The sequence below is a fragment of the Gracilinanus agilis genome, chromosome 3 (assembly GCF_016433145.1).
Source record: "Gracilinanus agilis isolate LMUSP501 chromosome 3, AgileGrace, whole genome shotgun sequence".
Taxonomy (NCBI): domain Eukaryota; kingdom Metazoa; phylum Chordata; class Mammalia; order Didelphimorphia; family Didelphidae; genus Gracilinanus; species Gracilinanus agilis.
Window position 1 is genome coordinate 513,208,579 of NC_058132.1, and position 16,270 is coordinate 513,224,848.

The 16,270-nt window shown below is 34.6% G+C and overlaps 1 pseudogene; it reads left to right on the plus strand.

Annotated features, from left to right (window-relative positions):
• The first annotated feature begins 14,864 nt into the window (after positions 1 to 14,864).
• LOC123242632 lies at positions 14,865 to 15,941 on the plus strand (annotated as a pseudogene).
• Positions 15,942 to 16,270: the final 329 nt, after the last annotated feature.

The following is a 16,270-nucleotide window of genomic DNA, read 5'->3' on the forward strand; positions in this document are numbered from 1 at the left end:
ATGTATGTTCACATATATCTATGTATTTACAAGCACATTTATATACATATGTGTATATGTACACATGGCATGGTAGATACAGAGTTGGCCTTGAAGTCAGGAACCTGGGGGTCAGCAAATGAAACAGAATGAAAGTAAAAGATTGCACATGGCCCAACAATCATTGACACCTGATTTTGGTTGCCATTATCACATCATTTGGTTCCAACTGCTAAATGATGCCAAAACAAGGTTTCATCTTTATAGCAAATAGTTCCTTTGGGAAGACAGTTCATGTTTTCCATCCATACAAATGTCAAGATATGAGAGTTCATTAGCCACTTCTCATGAAAGCACGTGAATATTGAAAATGAATTCCCTTCGTCTCCTCTCTTTCACCCAACTAAGAGTAGGTAGACATGATAAAGCTTGGCAAATCTTATTTAACTTCTCTAAACCTCAGTTCCCTTATATGTAAATTAATAGGGTTGGAGTAGCACCAAATTATTGGTATCAAAGAAGATCTAATGATTGAAGTGAAGAACTAGATTAAAATGTAACCGGGGAAAAAACAAAACAGATAAAACCCCATTAGAAAGAGATGAGTATTATTACGTGGTTTTCTAAATCAATTTGTGGCCTGCAGAAATACTTATGTATGATTTACTAACCCCTAGTTTCTATCTGAGTTCCTGCCTTAGATGATTTCTTATGTGTTTTCCCCTCTAGATCTATGATCCTACGGTGTATCGAAGAGAGAGACCAACTATTCACTTGGGTACTCAAATTCAAAAGCAGAACAAGAAATTCCCCAGGGAAGGAGAAGGAAGAATCTTATAATTAGTTATAATTGAAATTCTAGAAGAAAATGCTGTTGAAACACAGGGACATAAATAGAAGGAAATAGTGAACCTTACGAAACTTTTTTTTTGGATGGGCAAGAAAAAGTTAAACTTAAAACAAACTAAAAAAAATATTGGGAACATGTTCTCCCTGGGACACAGGTCTAGTGTTGGTACTTTCGTATTAGAACTTCTGTATAGAATTTGCAAAGTTTAGTTAATATGGAGGAATAATTTCAAATTTTTTCAGAAGAATTCATTAAGGTACCTGTTTTCATAGCATATCCTCTCTCCCACATTAGTCATTTTCCTTTTTTTTTTTTTTTTGATGTTTTTGTCAATCTAATAGATGTAAGATGGCATTTCAGAGTTGCTTTAATTTTCATTTCTCTAATGATTAATATGGAAGATTTACTTTTCTCATACTTACTGATTGCTTAGATTTCTTCTTTTGAAAGCTGCCTTTGCAAATTGGCTCTGCTTCTATCTCACTTCTCTGCTGCCACTAAGGGAAGCAACCCTTATTACTATACTTACAGCCACCTCTGCAGGTGCTAAGGTTTCCACTTTTTCAGCAGTTCTCACCATTAAAGTCCTTGATGCTTTAAAATATTTCAACACCAGTAATGGATATGACTTTAAATTATATTAAAGGAAATGTTTTACCATCTGCTTTGCCACTGCACCCTAACTGTAAGGACATAGGACCTCTCCTTCAGATGTGCCATTAAAATTCCTTATGTACGGTTTCTTCCTTTTAGAAAGTGAGCTTCTAGAGGGCAGAGCCTATCTCACTTTTCTTTTTCAATTACAGTACTTAGAACAGTGCTTTGAATACATTAGATACTAAATAAATTTTACATTCACTCATTTATCTCAGGTAGCTTTGCAATGTTTCAGGATTTGATACAATTAGCACAATTGAGAGCCCACTCCTTGCTGGTTAATAGTCTTGAGTACTCAAAGATGACTCAACAGATAATTTGCCCTATATACTTGACTTGAGGTTCAAATCTACCCTCAGACACTTCCCAGCTATGTGACCCTGGGCAAGTCACTTAACCCCCATTGCCTAGCCCTTACCACTCTTCTGCCTTGGAACCAATACAAAGTATAGACTCTAAGACGGAAGGTAAGGGTTTAAAAAAAAAAAGAAGGAATATGTTAGCAGTGAACAGTCATGACTTCAGAAGAGGTTATAGTGAAATATGCCCAACACATCTCAGGAGAGAGGAGGCTTTCCATATATGTAAAATGAAGCATATATTTTCAGACATGGCAAGTGTGCTTATTGTTTTTCCTTAAATCTCTCTTTTTTCTTTTCTTTCCTTATGTCTTTTTTTCTTTCTTTCTAGTTTGGGGTCTATTGTGAGGGAATGAAAGGGAAATAAAAGCAATTTAAGAGATACAAAGAAACTAACAGAAAAAAGATTCATATATGAAAAAATGTTCTAAATCAGTACTGATTAGAGAAATACAAACTAAATTAATCTGAGATACCATCTCATACCCATCAGAATGGCTTAAATGTCAAAAGGGCAAAATGAAAAATGTTGTAGGGGATATGGAAAAACGGAGGCACTAATAGACTGTTGGTGAAACTGTGAACTGATCCAACAGTTTTGGAGAGCAATTTGGAATTATATTCAGAAAGTTATAAAACTTATACTCATAGATTCATCTGGGTCTGTTTCCCAAGGGGATAAGGGAAAAAGGAAAAGAACCCATATGTTCCTAAATATTTGTAGCAGCAATCTTTGTGGTATTAAAGAACTGGAAATTGAGGGAATGACTATCAATTGGGAATAAAATTGTGGTATATGATTGTGATGGAATGCTATTACATCATAAGAAGAGATGAGTAGGATAATTAAAAAAAACTTGGAAAAAATACTTGTGGATAATGAATAGTGAAATGAGTAGAATTAAAGGAACAATATACACAACTACAGAATTAATAATAGAGGGGAAAATTGTAATTATTACCTCCAGAGAACTGAAAGAGAAAACATGAAAGGCTCAATTTGTATGAATATATCAGTTTTCTAGATGAAACCTTCTGTGATGCAGGGAGGGTGGGAAGAGGCTAGGACATTGGTAGATAAATTCTATTTTAAATAAATAAAGAAAGGAAGAAAGTGAGATATCCAGAAGGAAACACAGATAAACAGGAAAGCTTTGAAATTTTCATGTAGTTTTCTTATGTAGAAATGAAGAAAAGAAAGCTAAACATGTAAGAGATTTGTGATTTCTTTTATGTACAATAGTCTTTTTCTTTGAATAGGGAAATGCTTGTTTTATTTAGTTTTGTAAAATTTGAAATGAAAAAATTAAAATAAAATGTTGGAGAGGGGGAAAATAAGAGACAGAGAGGCAGAGATTAATACTGTGTGATCAAATTTTCTTCTCATCCTTGGTGCAATGTTCTTGGCCTAGATTGTATTTGTTAAGCATGGTATTCTTTGTAATTGTATTCATTAGGCAAAGGATTGGTTATCAAAGTGTAGTGCTAGGACTCCTGGGATAGCTGAGACCTTTCTGGGGAAGTACAATAATGAAGAGAGCCCATTCCCCTTGCACAAATCCCATACTTACAGAAGTGTATAAAGTCAAAACTATTTTCATAATAATACTGACATATTCTACTAAGGTAAGTATGAATAGATATATTCCACATACACAAAAGCTCTTTGAGGAATCCTCAATAGTTTTTTCAAGTGTAAAGGGGTTCTAAAACTAATATGTTTGAGAACTGTTCCCTGACATGAATATCCTTCCTGAGACTTCAACTACAAATTGCCACCCCACTGTTGATAATTGTGTACTAGTTTAGTGTGTCTGTTGTTCAAGTCAACATACATTTATTTAATATGATCTATATTCAAGATAACATTCTGGGTAAATAATAGGATTCTCATTTTGCTCTCAAAGATTCATAGGTACAAGTTCCTCTTTAATCAGTAAGGCATCAAAATTTGAATCCTGGATCCTTCCTGCTTTATATGGTAACTTCAGAATTTCTTTTCAGATATGCAATAACAGGTTTTATACTTGGCCTCATTATTTTATTAGTTGCTATTTGCAATTTGGGGTGACAAGTGAAAAGGAGCCTTCTCAGTTCTTGACAGAACCTACACAGCATGTCTTGGGCTTGGACCTTGGAAAAGCTCATACTTCGAAGCTGTTGGATGTAATTAATTGTGCACAGGTTTTGGATCCCTGTGTCTCAGGAGCACAGCGATTTCTTTGGCACTGAAACAGACTTTAAAGAAGATGGAGATGAACACAATCTTGATCACTTTTGTAGGAATTATATGGTATGTTCAGTATAAAGATGTCTTTTTCTGCTCCGACACAATGAATTCAGGTATAAAAATGCCATTTCTTTATGATAACTTACATTTATAGAGAACTTTTCATCCCAAACTTCTAAATCTCATCTCTCTAGAATTAAGCCTTTTTGATTAATGATTTAATTTCAGGCTACAATATTATTGTGGCTATTTTTTCCAAACTGCTTTGAGGCCAGGAAGTTCTAAGTGCCCATCAACCAATTCATTAGATGGATGTGAACATTTCCAAAAAAGAATAACACTTTATTTACTAATCTTTGGAATAAATGTGCGCACGCATGCACACATACACACACACAGATAATCTATGAGTTATATCTAAGTTTCCAAATGCCTACCTTTTCTCCTTGAAAAATTTTCTAAATTTATTCATCAGACTGTAGATAAAGTTTTTGTATTGTTTGGGGGGGTCTATTAAATTAGAATTGTGAGACATGACTTCATCTAATGGAATCTAAATCAGTAGAGAGAGCTCAGAAGTGTCAACCTGTAAAGGTTAAAGCTATCAGCCTGTAAAGATCCCATCAAATTCATGATATTGAAATGATTCCTCACTTTTAAATGGAATCATATTATTCTTTATGAATTTTTGTTGAAAATATCTTTAAAATCCTTTTGATTTTGAGGAAGGCTTTCTTTATGACTCCTGATATTATACAACAAATTTAATGATATAGATAGATAGTAGGTCTATGATTTCACCGGAATGAGGACCTTCCAGATAAGGAAACTCCTACCATTTCTGTTATACATACATACATACATACATACATATATATATATATACTTACATATATATTTTTCATATATGTATATGCTACATATATATACATATATAAATTTTTAGAGCAGTGACTCCATTAGGTGATCTAGGAATTCCTAGACTATAGGGGGCCAGCCTCTATATGTTTTTGGGGTCCACGTTGGTGGCATAGGATGGTTAAGGCAGGAGAAAGAAAATGAGAACAATTAGACTAGTAGTTAGCCCATGCTGTTCTGAATTCTGTGGGCTTGGGAGTTTATTATATACTGATTTCAAGCAAAGAACAAAAAAAGTCACAGTTGTGAAGGGGTAATAAATCACACATAACCCATTGAAGTCTAAAGAGTAAAGGTGCAAAGACAAAAGGTCAAATTCCAACCACCAACTTAGTAGGGGATAATTCTGGGAGCAGAAATACCCCATGGAGATGCTCACCAATCGAATCCTGCATTTGGCCAAATAAAGTCCAGACTAAAGGAGCCAGTTCTAATCTAAATATGCAATCTTATCTAAGTAACATTTGTTAGGATTCAGGCTTCTCAATTATCAAGGAAAGGAATCATCAACTCAGTAGATGCTGGTCTGCCACTTCAAAGCTCTCCAATAAGAATTCTAAGAAAGGTCGGGTTCAAAGACTGAGTCAAAAGAGGAGCCTCAGATTTTTATCTTAGATGGCCCATTCTGTCTGTCCTGACGTGCAGTGCAGAAAAATCATACACACAGTTTTACTTGCCGATGATTTTGTAATGGGATCCAGATAAAATATCTGTTACAGACTCTGTTTCTCTAAATGACTCCTAATAGCCTCTTGGAGGGATCAAGTTGATTTTGGATTAACCTACCTGCTGGTACCAGAGCTTTTTGGGGCTCAGGTGACCAGAACCAAAAATAAAGACTGCTTCACCCTAGATTGGTCATGTAGGGAATCCAGATAACAGGCCCTAAATTTGATCCTATTTCTCCAATGGCATTTCTACATCCAATGGCTCTCAACACTAGACTCTTTGGTGGAGGGGTCCATGAGGTCAAAATCATTTTCAAAATAATACTAAGACACTTTAAATTCAATATGATCAGTATTGATAGATATAACACATAAATAAAAAATATTTTTTGAAGGCCCCTTAATAATTTTTAAGGGTTTAGAGGGGACCTGAGACAAATAGTTTGAGAAATAATAGCCTGGAGCATTGCGTATTTAAATGACTTTCCCAAGATCATGTAGTCAGTATATGTTGGAAGGACTAGAAAACAAGTTAACTTGTTAACAATGATAACTTCTTTAACTAATTATTGCAATATACTTTGTAATATACAGAAATAGCCATTTTCTGTAGGTACTAAAAGCAGTTTTCCCCTTTATAACTCAGAACCTGGGAAAGCAGTCCTGGGCATGTGCCAATCTGACAGTTGGGACAGGGGTATAAATTGAAGTGCACAGACACCTCAACCCCACTTCTTCTTTCCTTGGGTTGGGAGGCAGGTGGGTGTCTGCTGTCTGGGCCACCATGGGAGGAGGGAGATTTTGGTATAGGCAGGCAGGCAGGGTTAACCTATATTGCTACCCATATCAATCACCTTTTGTATTGATAAGGCCACTGAGCTTTTATTTCATTCAAGATCATTTATCAAACCAACAAAATTTACTTCAACTTCTGACCCAGGGAGACTTCATAGCCCTGGGCTCAGCATCTAACAGATTCCATATTAAGTTGGCTGACTATTTCTGTATATTACAACTTCTAGTGTAGTGAGTGTAGTAAGAACATTGAGAGCCAGCCTTTCTAATTTCAGGGCATAAGGTCCAAAAGCCATCTTTTTAACTTTATAAATTCTGAAGAGCACAGCCTTAATTTGCCTTATTCTGAAGGTAGATAAAACAATATGAAGGAGTTGGAGGTGGGGAAGATGGGTTAGAATATGAATTGTTCCAAACACAGGAAATGACTAATGAGTAAACAAAGTGAGGAACTCACAAAGAAGTCTAAATTAAAAAAAATATATATATATACATATATATGTATATATGACTAGAGCAAAGGAAATGGGGGAGGAAGTAGGGTGAGCTAAAGTAATCTTAGTGTCCTGATGAATCACAGCTCACATTAAATATTATTTACATTTTACCAACAAGAAGGCCCTTAAAGCATAATGATTTGTATAGGGCTCCTTTCACATACCTTATCTAATTTAACTTTCACAATGATCAGGTAAGATAGGTAAGCAGGTGTTGTTACCCCGCCCCCTAACAATATTGTTACCTGCTCCTGAACTCTTATTTCAGATAAGTTAAGCACATTTGGCCTTATTCACAAAGCTGAGTAAAATGGGAGGCAGCTCAAACTTCTCCTGAGAACTGGTTTCTAATACCCAGTAATTATATTTCCAGTTCGTGTCTTTATGCCTTAGATATTAGCAACTACAAAAAATAAGAGTTTGATTTATTCTTTTGTTGATTGTCTGGAATTATGGAAGTGTTAAAAATATAGATTAAATTTAAAAATAGGTATTCTTCCATTTGTCAGGAAATAAATAACTAGTATTATATGACTCTTTAAAATTAAATTTAAATTAAATAAGATAAAATTTAAAAAGTTTAAATCTATTATCTCATTTGATCATCTCAACACTCCTGGTCCTTCCATTCACTAGGGTTAATCTTTCAATCTGTACCCTTAATCCTATTCCTTCCAGCTTCTTCCTAAATTTTTCTTCAACAGTTATCCACTTTCTACCATGCATCTTCCATTCTGTCCTTTAAAATGGCACCTTCCCTTTGCCTACAAACATGCTAAGAGGCTCAGTTGTTTCCAGTTTCTTCTCTTCCTCAAAGTAAAAATAAATAAATAAATAAAAGTTTTCCTGGACTCTTCTAACCCATTCAGCTGTGTTTCCATTTCTCCTTTTCCCACTTAATGTTAAATTTTCTTAAAAAATAAGTTACATATATATCTAATTTTCCCCCATATTCTTGCAATCTGACTTTGATTCTAGCCATTCCACTGAAACTATTCTCTCAAAAGTGGCAGATAATCTCATACTTGTCCATTTCAGTGATCTTTTTAAAAGTCCTCATCCTCCTTTACCTTCTGTAACCTTTGACCTCCTACTGTATCCTCCTTTTTCCTTTAATTGCCACTAATAACTGACAGTTATATAGAGGTTTTGTTTTGTTTTGTTTTTTTTGGTTTAAACCCTTAACTTCTGTGTATTGTCTCATAGGTGGAAGATTGGTAAGGGTGGGCAATGGGGGTCAAGTGACTTGCCCAGGGTCACACAGCTGGGAAGTGTCTGAGGCCAGATTTGAACCTAGGACCTCCCATCTCTAGGCCTGACTCTCAATCCACTGAGCTACCCAGCTGCCCCCAGTTATATAGAGTTTTAATGTCTACAAAGTACTGCACATACAATATAAAATCCTTATATCTCCGTAAATTCTATATGTATTATTTCTCGAATTTTACAAATGAAGAAATAGGCTCAGAAGTTAAATTATTTGTAAATAATAACAGAGCCAGTGCAGTTTTTTTTGTTGTTGTTATGAAGTTTCAAATCCAAGACTTTTTTTCATGATTTCCAAATTATTCCCTTTATTTGAGACATGCTGTTTTTATTGTCTCTTCTACCTTTCTACTCCTTTATAGTATTTTTATATAGATCCCTGTACTCTTTTCAGTCCATGAATATGGGTGCCCCACGTGTTTTTCCTATCGCTTTTCTCTCTCTTCAATTATTCTTTTAGTCACTTCATTAAATTCTACTGATCAATTTCCCAAACTCATGTAGATGACATATCTTAATCTTTCTTTTAAGCTCAAAACAGAGTGAAAATTAATTTAGTAAGCATTCATTAAGTGTCTACTATGTCCAAAGCATTAAGCTAGCACCAGAGACACAAAGAGCAAAAAGAAAATAGTCTGTTCCCTCAAATAGTTAAATTGTTTGTTGAGGTGGGAATGGGGAAGAAATAAGGAGATAGAATATATACATAAATGAACTTAAGATAAAGAAAAATAGAGAGAGTGGAGTGGCCACTGGGGATTTGGGGCAGTGAAGGATCAGGGTAGCTTTCACAAGGAAGGTGGTGTGTGAATTGATAGTTGAAGGAAAATTAGAATTTTCTGAGTTCAAACTTAAAACAGATTTCATACTAGGCAAGGGAAACAGCTTTGTGAATGCCAGAAGATAGGAGGCAAAGAAATTAGTTCAAGAAATGTCTAGTAATCCAGTTTGAGACCATGGAATTCATGAAAGGGAATTAGATAAGAAAGACCTAGAAAGATCATTAAAAGTCAGATAGTGGAAGAACTTAAATGCAAGGTTAAACAGTGTGTATGTTATTCGTAAACTTTCTTTTTTAAATAAGCTCAAGGAAAGATTGTTTAAAGTCTTATAATAATAACAATACACTTTAAAGCCTGCAAAATATTTTATATATATACTTTCTCATTTGATCATCAAAAACTCTGAGGTAAATATTATTATTATCATTCCTGTTTTTGTAGACGAAGAAACTGAGACTGAAAAATGTTGTGACTTGCTCACTTAATTAAACAACTGATATAAAATTTGAAATTGTCTTCCTGAATCCAAATCTAAGGTCTTGTCCACTACCCTCTCTTTACACACACACACACACATTTATATATGCATATATATTTATTATATACATACATATATATATATATATATTTTGGTTTGTATATATGTATATGCCTATGTACATTTATGTATCTATTTATCTTTATATATCTATTTATATCTATGTCATTTATACCTATGTCTATAACTGACTATCCAATCACTTTAAGGATTCAGGGATAGGGAAAGAAATTATATAAACAAGATTAGAGTTACTCATTATTAAAGGATTGGTTATAATGCTTAACAAGTTTCATTAAGAAAGGCTTTTTTTTTGTTGTTGTTGTCAATTTGTCATCCACCTAGGCAACTCAATAGACCAATGGATGGTCTTGGAATCAGGAAACTAATGTTAAGTTGTATCTCAGATTCTTGCAAGCTGCATCAGCCTAGGCCAGTTACTTATTCCCCTCTCAGTTGCAGTTATCTTATCTATGAGATTGTGGATTATTATAGCACCTACCTTCCAGGTTTGTCATGAGCATCAATGGAAATAACATATGTAAGGTGCTTTGGAAACCTTAAATTTCTATGTAAATGGTAATTATTGTTACTCATTTAATTATCTAAGAGGCTTTTTCCAGGAAGAAAGGGCTTTAGAGAAAAATATCATTTCTTAGTATTTCTGGAGAAACTAAAATGGTTGCTTTAATTATACTCCCAGATATTCACTACAAAATTTTAACAGTAAAGGGAAGGGAAGTGATTAGACAGAAGACTACATGGTTTGCAATGTTAAGGAAAGAATTTTTCTTTTTTTCCCCTTTTATCAGGAGAGACTTAAATGAATTTATAGCCAAAGGTGAATTAATCAGTGGGGTAGAAAAGTTTGCAGAGATAAGGAAAGTGATTGATGAAATTGAATATCCAAGGAAAAATGAAAGCATGGAATCAAGATGGGTTAGGCTTGACAAGAAAGAAAGTCATGTCATTTTCTAAAACTCAAGGGAAGAAGGAAAATTTGGGTAAAGGGGTTGTGAGGTGTGAAATAGGAGATAGGAGGGAATTTATTGTAGATGGCATAAATCTGAGATGCAGAGAAATTGTCTGCTGAGAGAGAAGTTAGAAATAAAATTGGAGGCTTAAGAGAGAGAGAAAAAAAATGGAACAACCACTGTAGAGAACATGATATGGAGTCCGTGTGAGATGATTGATTTTTCCTTTCTTGAAAGTATTACTAGACTATTCCATCAGAGAAATGCTAGAGCTGTATTACTTTGTTATTTCAGCAAGGCATTTGACAAAGTTTCTCATGATATCCTTGTGGACAAGATGAAGAGGAGTGGGCTGGCTGATATAGTTAGCTGAATACATATCAAACAACAATTGTACCCAAAGGATATTGATTAATAGATCAATGCCAAACTGGAGAGAGGAATCTATGGATGTTGTATTGCTCTATCTTTACTTCTTTTCTGCTCTCTAAGATTTATCAATGACCTGAATGAGTAAAAACATGTTGAAGTTTTCATTCGATAAGAAATATGGAAGAGATAACTCCCATTGGATGACAAAATAAGGATAAAAATGATGTTTGTATTTACGTTGGGTATCATTATTATTTACTTATGTTGTAACACCTTTCCCTTGTGCCCAAAACATGCATTCACCATATAAAGTAGACTCCTGAAGATTAAGGACTATAATATTTTGTTGTTGTATCCTTGCACACTGTAAGTATGTAACTAATAAATACGTTAGATTAAATTGAATCTTTGTAGATGAGAAAGGTACAACCAAGCTAATAATATTAAAATCAGTGGGAATGAATATAAAATATTGAACTTAGGTTCAAAACCCAACTGTACAAATATAAAATGAAATTTTCCTAAAGAGGCAGTAATTCATACAGGGAAAAAAGATCTCTGCTGGTTTTATTTGAAAACAAATTCAATATAATTTAGTAGTATAATGTAAATTTAGATAGGTGGGTGGCTCAGTACATAGAATGTCAGGCCTGGAGTCAGGACAACCTGAGTAAGAATCTGACTTCAGAAATTTATTAGTGTATGATCCTGTACGAGTCACTTAATCCCATTGACCTTAGTTTTCTCTTCTGTAAAATGATCTGGAGAGGGAAATGACAAACTACTCCAATATCTTTGCCAAGAAAATGCCAAATTAGGTCACTAAGAGGGGGACATGACTAAACAATTATCCTTAAAATATTATAGGCTCAGACTAGTTTGATAGGATCATTATGTCCAGTTCAAGAGGGAATACTTAGGCTCTATTCTGATGAGACCATATTTGGATTACTCTATCTAGTTTGGAGAATCACAAGAACATTGACAAACTATGGTGTATACAGAAGGGTACCAAGATGAAGAGAGACTGGAAATCATGTCCTAGCAACAGATTAAAGGAATTAGGGATGTTTAGCCTGGAGAAATGAAAACACATGGGGCACAAGGTATGGCAACTACCTCTAAGCATTTGGAGGGTCATATCATAAACAAGACTTTTTTTTTTTTTTTTTTTTTTACTTCAGAGTTCAAACTAAGACCAATGAGTAGAAGTTAAGAATTTTACTAACATAAATTGCCAATCACCGAAGATGTTTTGGTAGTGATTGAATGACAATTGGTAAAATACATTATGGAAGAAACCATTTAGAGGTCTGGATAAGATAAGCTCTAAGGGGGCAGTTACATGGCTTAGTGGACTGAGAACATGGCCTAGTGACAGAAGGTCCTGAATTAAAATCTGGCCTCAGACACCTCCTAGCTATGTGACCCTGGGCAAGTCACTTAACTCCTATTGCCTAGTTCTTACCTCTCTTCTGCCTTTGGAGCCAACACATATTATTGGTTCTAAGATGGAAGTAAAAGATTTTAAAAAGTTGAGCTTTGAGGTCCCTAACATCTATGAGAATATAACTCTATGGGTGAATAAAAATAAAAAAAATATTTAAAAAATTGTGTTACAGTGAATCTGTGATATCATCTACATAGGTATTCCCTCCATCATTGCAGATAACACTTGATCTTTGTCTACCCATCATTGACAACTCTTTTCCATTTCCTCTAATAAATTTACCACACAGACTACATCCAAAATGTTGGCCAATTTCCTCTTCTCTTCTTCACATTGCTTAGGCATTAATGGTACATGTGTATTGATTGTTAATCTGTCCTATCTGTTACTATGTTGCCAACTATGGTTGTTGGTTTTCTAGTTACACATTTCTCTGATAATCTGTACCATTAAAAAAAATAATTCCTTATTTGTACAGTATTATTGCCTCCTCAAACCCACCACATGCTTCTCCATTGCCCTTTGGGTCATTCCCAATTTCAGTTTTTTAGGAGACAATTATTCTATGACTTGTAGTCTTCAATGTCAGTGGAAGAATTTTGTTGCAATCTTTGTTTTTGGGGAAAAAATGAGATCATTATAAGATCTTTGCAATTTCCCTAGGGCAATATAGTCCTCTCTCCTCCTCCTGTTCAATCTAGGCCAAACTCACTCATCTGAAACCAAGATATACATTTAAATATGAAAAAACCAAAAGCTGTGTGCATATACTTATCACACCAATTTATCATGATCACTTCCTTTCCTGACATGAAGTACTAATATATGAACTTTACAGTATAGGTTACCAATCCCATAAATGGTGCATACAGTGGATATGGTATCTATCCTATTTTCACTTGGTTTAACTCACCTCATTTTCTACATCTCTGTTTTCTTCATTGCCATTTCTGGTCCTTTTAGCAAAACATAGACTTTATGTCTAAATCTTCCATGATAAAATAATTGTTATAAAAATTTTAAAAGATGTATTTAGTCTTTGTTATTCAGATTCATCCTTAGCATCATAGATTTCAAATTGCAATGGGTTCAATGATTAAATAGCCAAACTACCTCATTATATCGAAGAGAAAATTAAGGTACAGAGAGTCTAGCTCACAGCCAGAGAGGCAGTAAGTGGCAGATCTGGTCTTCTGATTTCAAATTCATAACTTTTTCAATGACATCAAGCTTCATCGTTTGATATTCTTGTGATGAATTAGGTTAGCTGGGTCTTTTATAAATATTTCTTAGATTTATTTTTTCTATTTCTTCTTTTTTATGCATTGATACTGATTATAATATTCAACCATACTATATAATATTTTACAAAGAAATTTCTATTATAAATCAATGTTTCAAATATGGTTGACATATCATTCTACTGCTAGCTGAAGAGATTTTTAGGCTTTTTGTCTCTTCACTACGGCAATAGATTTGACTTTTTAAGAAATTGTGGCAAATGGTGTCTCTGATTCTCTATCCATGTACAATTTTGTCAGTAGCAACAACTTGTTTAAATAGGTTAGGGTAGAGTTAATTTAACTGAATATGAGAGTATAATCATGTCTTCCTTTTTAGTTTTTAGCTTTGTACTAAATTTTATATCAGTTTGTATTCTGAACAGGCATCTGATCCAACAATGCTAGTGGTAACACATTTTTGTCTATTAAAGTATAACTACTTTCATTTCTTTGTGATATTATTTGATGATTATCATGCCATTTGCCTCTCAATTTTTAATTGATGAAAATGATTATGATAAATATGTGAGACTTTGAGGTAGTCTAAAGACTTTAGCTCCTCTTAATCCTTAGTCCTGAATCATGTCCAACCTTTTTAAAAAAATGATATTTCCCAATATGATTATCCTTTTTTGCAGCCTGTGGACACATAAAACCTATTTCCATATTATTGATCAAGACCTATTTCCATATTATTGATGGTTGCATTGGTAATAAATAGGCAATAAACCTATTTATAGGTCAACGAATTGCTACCATACTAATTGATCTTAACTGATATGAGAAAGCAGGACCTAAAGGTCAAGCTTATACTCACTCCTTAGTATCTTCAAAACTTTCCTCAGCTCAAAAAGGACTAATAAAAACATACTTCCTATCTTTTCTTGTCTCAATAACACTCATTTTAACACTTATTTAATCTCCGCCCACGAACAACTTCTAATACAATATAAATAGTAATAAATAAAATTCACCCTAACAAAGCTAAAGCTCAACCACCACATCAATATAATAACGAAACACCATTAAAATCTTGACCAATACAATGGGTCCCAGCAAAATCAAACAATTCAACAGCTATATTAGCATGAACTTCTCCAGACAAATAATATCACACTGCTTCCATCAATAAAACAAACAATAACATACTTATAGCCACAACATTACCAATCCATGTTTCCGGAAACTCTTCTGTAGCCATAGCAGCAGTGTATCCAAAAACTACTAACATGCCACCTAAGTAAACTAAAAAAACAACTAACCCTAAAAATACATCTTCTAAACACACCACCACCGCACAGCCTAAACCCCCACTAGCAACCAAACTTAACCCCCCATATACCGGAGAGGGCTTAGAAGCAAAAGCTACAAACCCTACGATTAATAATAAAGAAATAAAAAAAATAATTATCATTTTTATTATTTTAGCATGGACTTTAACCATAACCTATGGCATGAAAAACCATTGTTGTATTTCAACTACAAAAACTTAATGACCAACCTACAAAAAACTCACCCCCTTGCAAAAATTATTAACCACTCCTTTATTGACCTCCCAGCACCCTCTAACATTTCAGCCTGATGAAACTTCGGATCCCTTTTAGGAATCTGCCTAGTTATTCAAATCCTTACAGGACTATTCCTAGCTATACACTACACATCAGATACACTAACAGCTTTCTCATCAGTAGCTCATATCTGTCGAGACGTAAACTACTGTTGACTAATTCGCAATCTACACGCAAATGGAGCATCCATATTTTTCATATGCCTATTCCTCCATGTAGGACGAGGAATCTACTACGGATCCTACCTATTCAAAGAAACCTGAAACATCGGAGTAGTCCTACTCCTAACAGTTATAGCAACCGCATTTGTAGGATACGTTCTTCCATGAGGACAAATGTCATTCTGAGGAGCCACCTTTATTACCAATCTCCTATCAGCTATTCCTTACATTGGCACGACCCTAGTTGAATGAATTTGAGGCGGCTTTTCCGTAGATAAAGCAACATTAACCCGATTCTTTGCCTTCTACTTTATCCTACCCTTCATTATCCTAGCCTTAGTCATTGTCCACCTATTATTCCTTCACGAAACAGGCTCCAGCAATCCAACAGGAATTAATCCTGACTCAGATAAAATCCCATTCCACCCCTACTATACTATTAAAGACATCCTAGGACTTATCCTTATAATCCTCACCCTCCTATCACTAGCCTTATTCTCCCCAGACATACTAGGAGATCCAGACAACTTTACACCAGCCAACCCACTAAACACCCCACCCCACATTAAACCAGAATGATACTTCCTTTTCGCATACGCAATCCTCCGATCAATCCCTAACAAACTAGGAGGAGTGTTAGCACTGCTTGCATCTATCCTTGTACTATTACTAGTCCCCCTTCTCCACACATCTAAACAAGGAAGCCTCATATTCCGACCAATTTCACAAACCCTATTCTGAATTCTTACAGCTAACCTCTTTATCCTGACATGAATTGGAGGCCAACTTGTAGAACAACCATTCATCATCCTTGGCCAAGTAGCCTCAATCTCCTACTTCACTACCATCCTTATCCTAATACCACTAGCAGGGATATTCGAGAACTATATACTCCAACCCAAATACCCTTAACTGTACAAGTA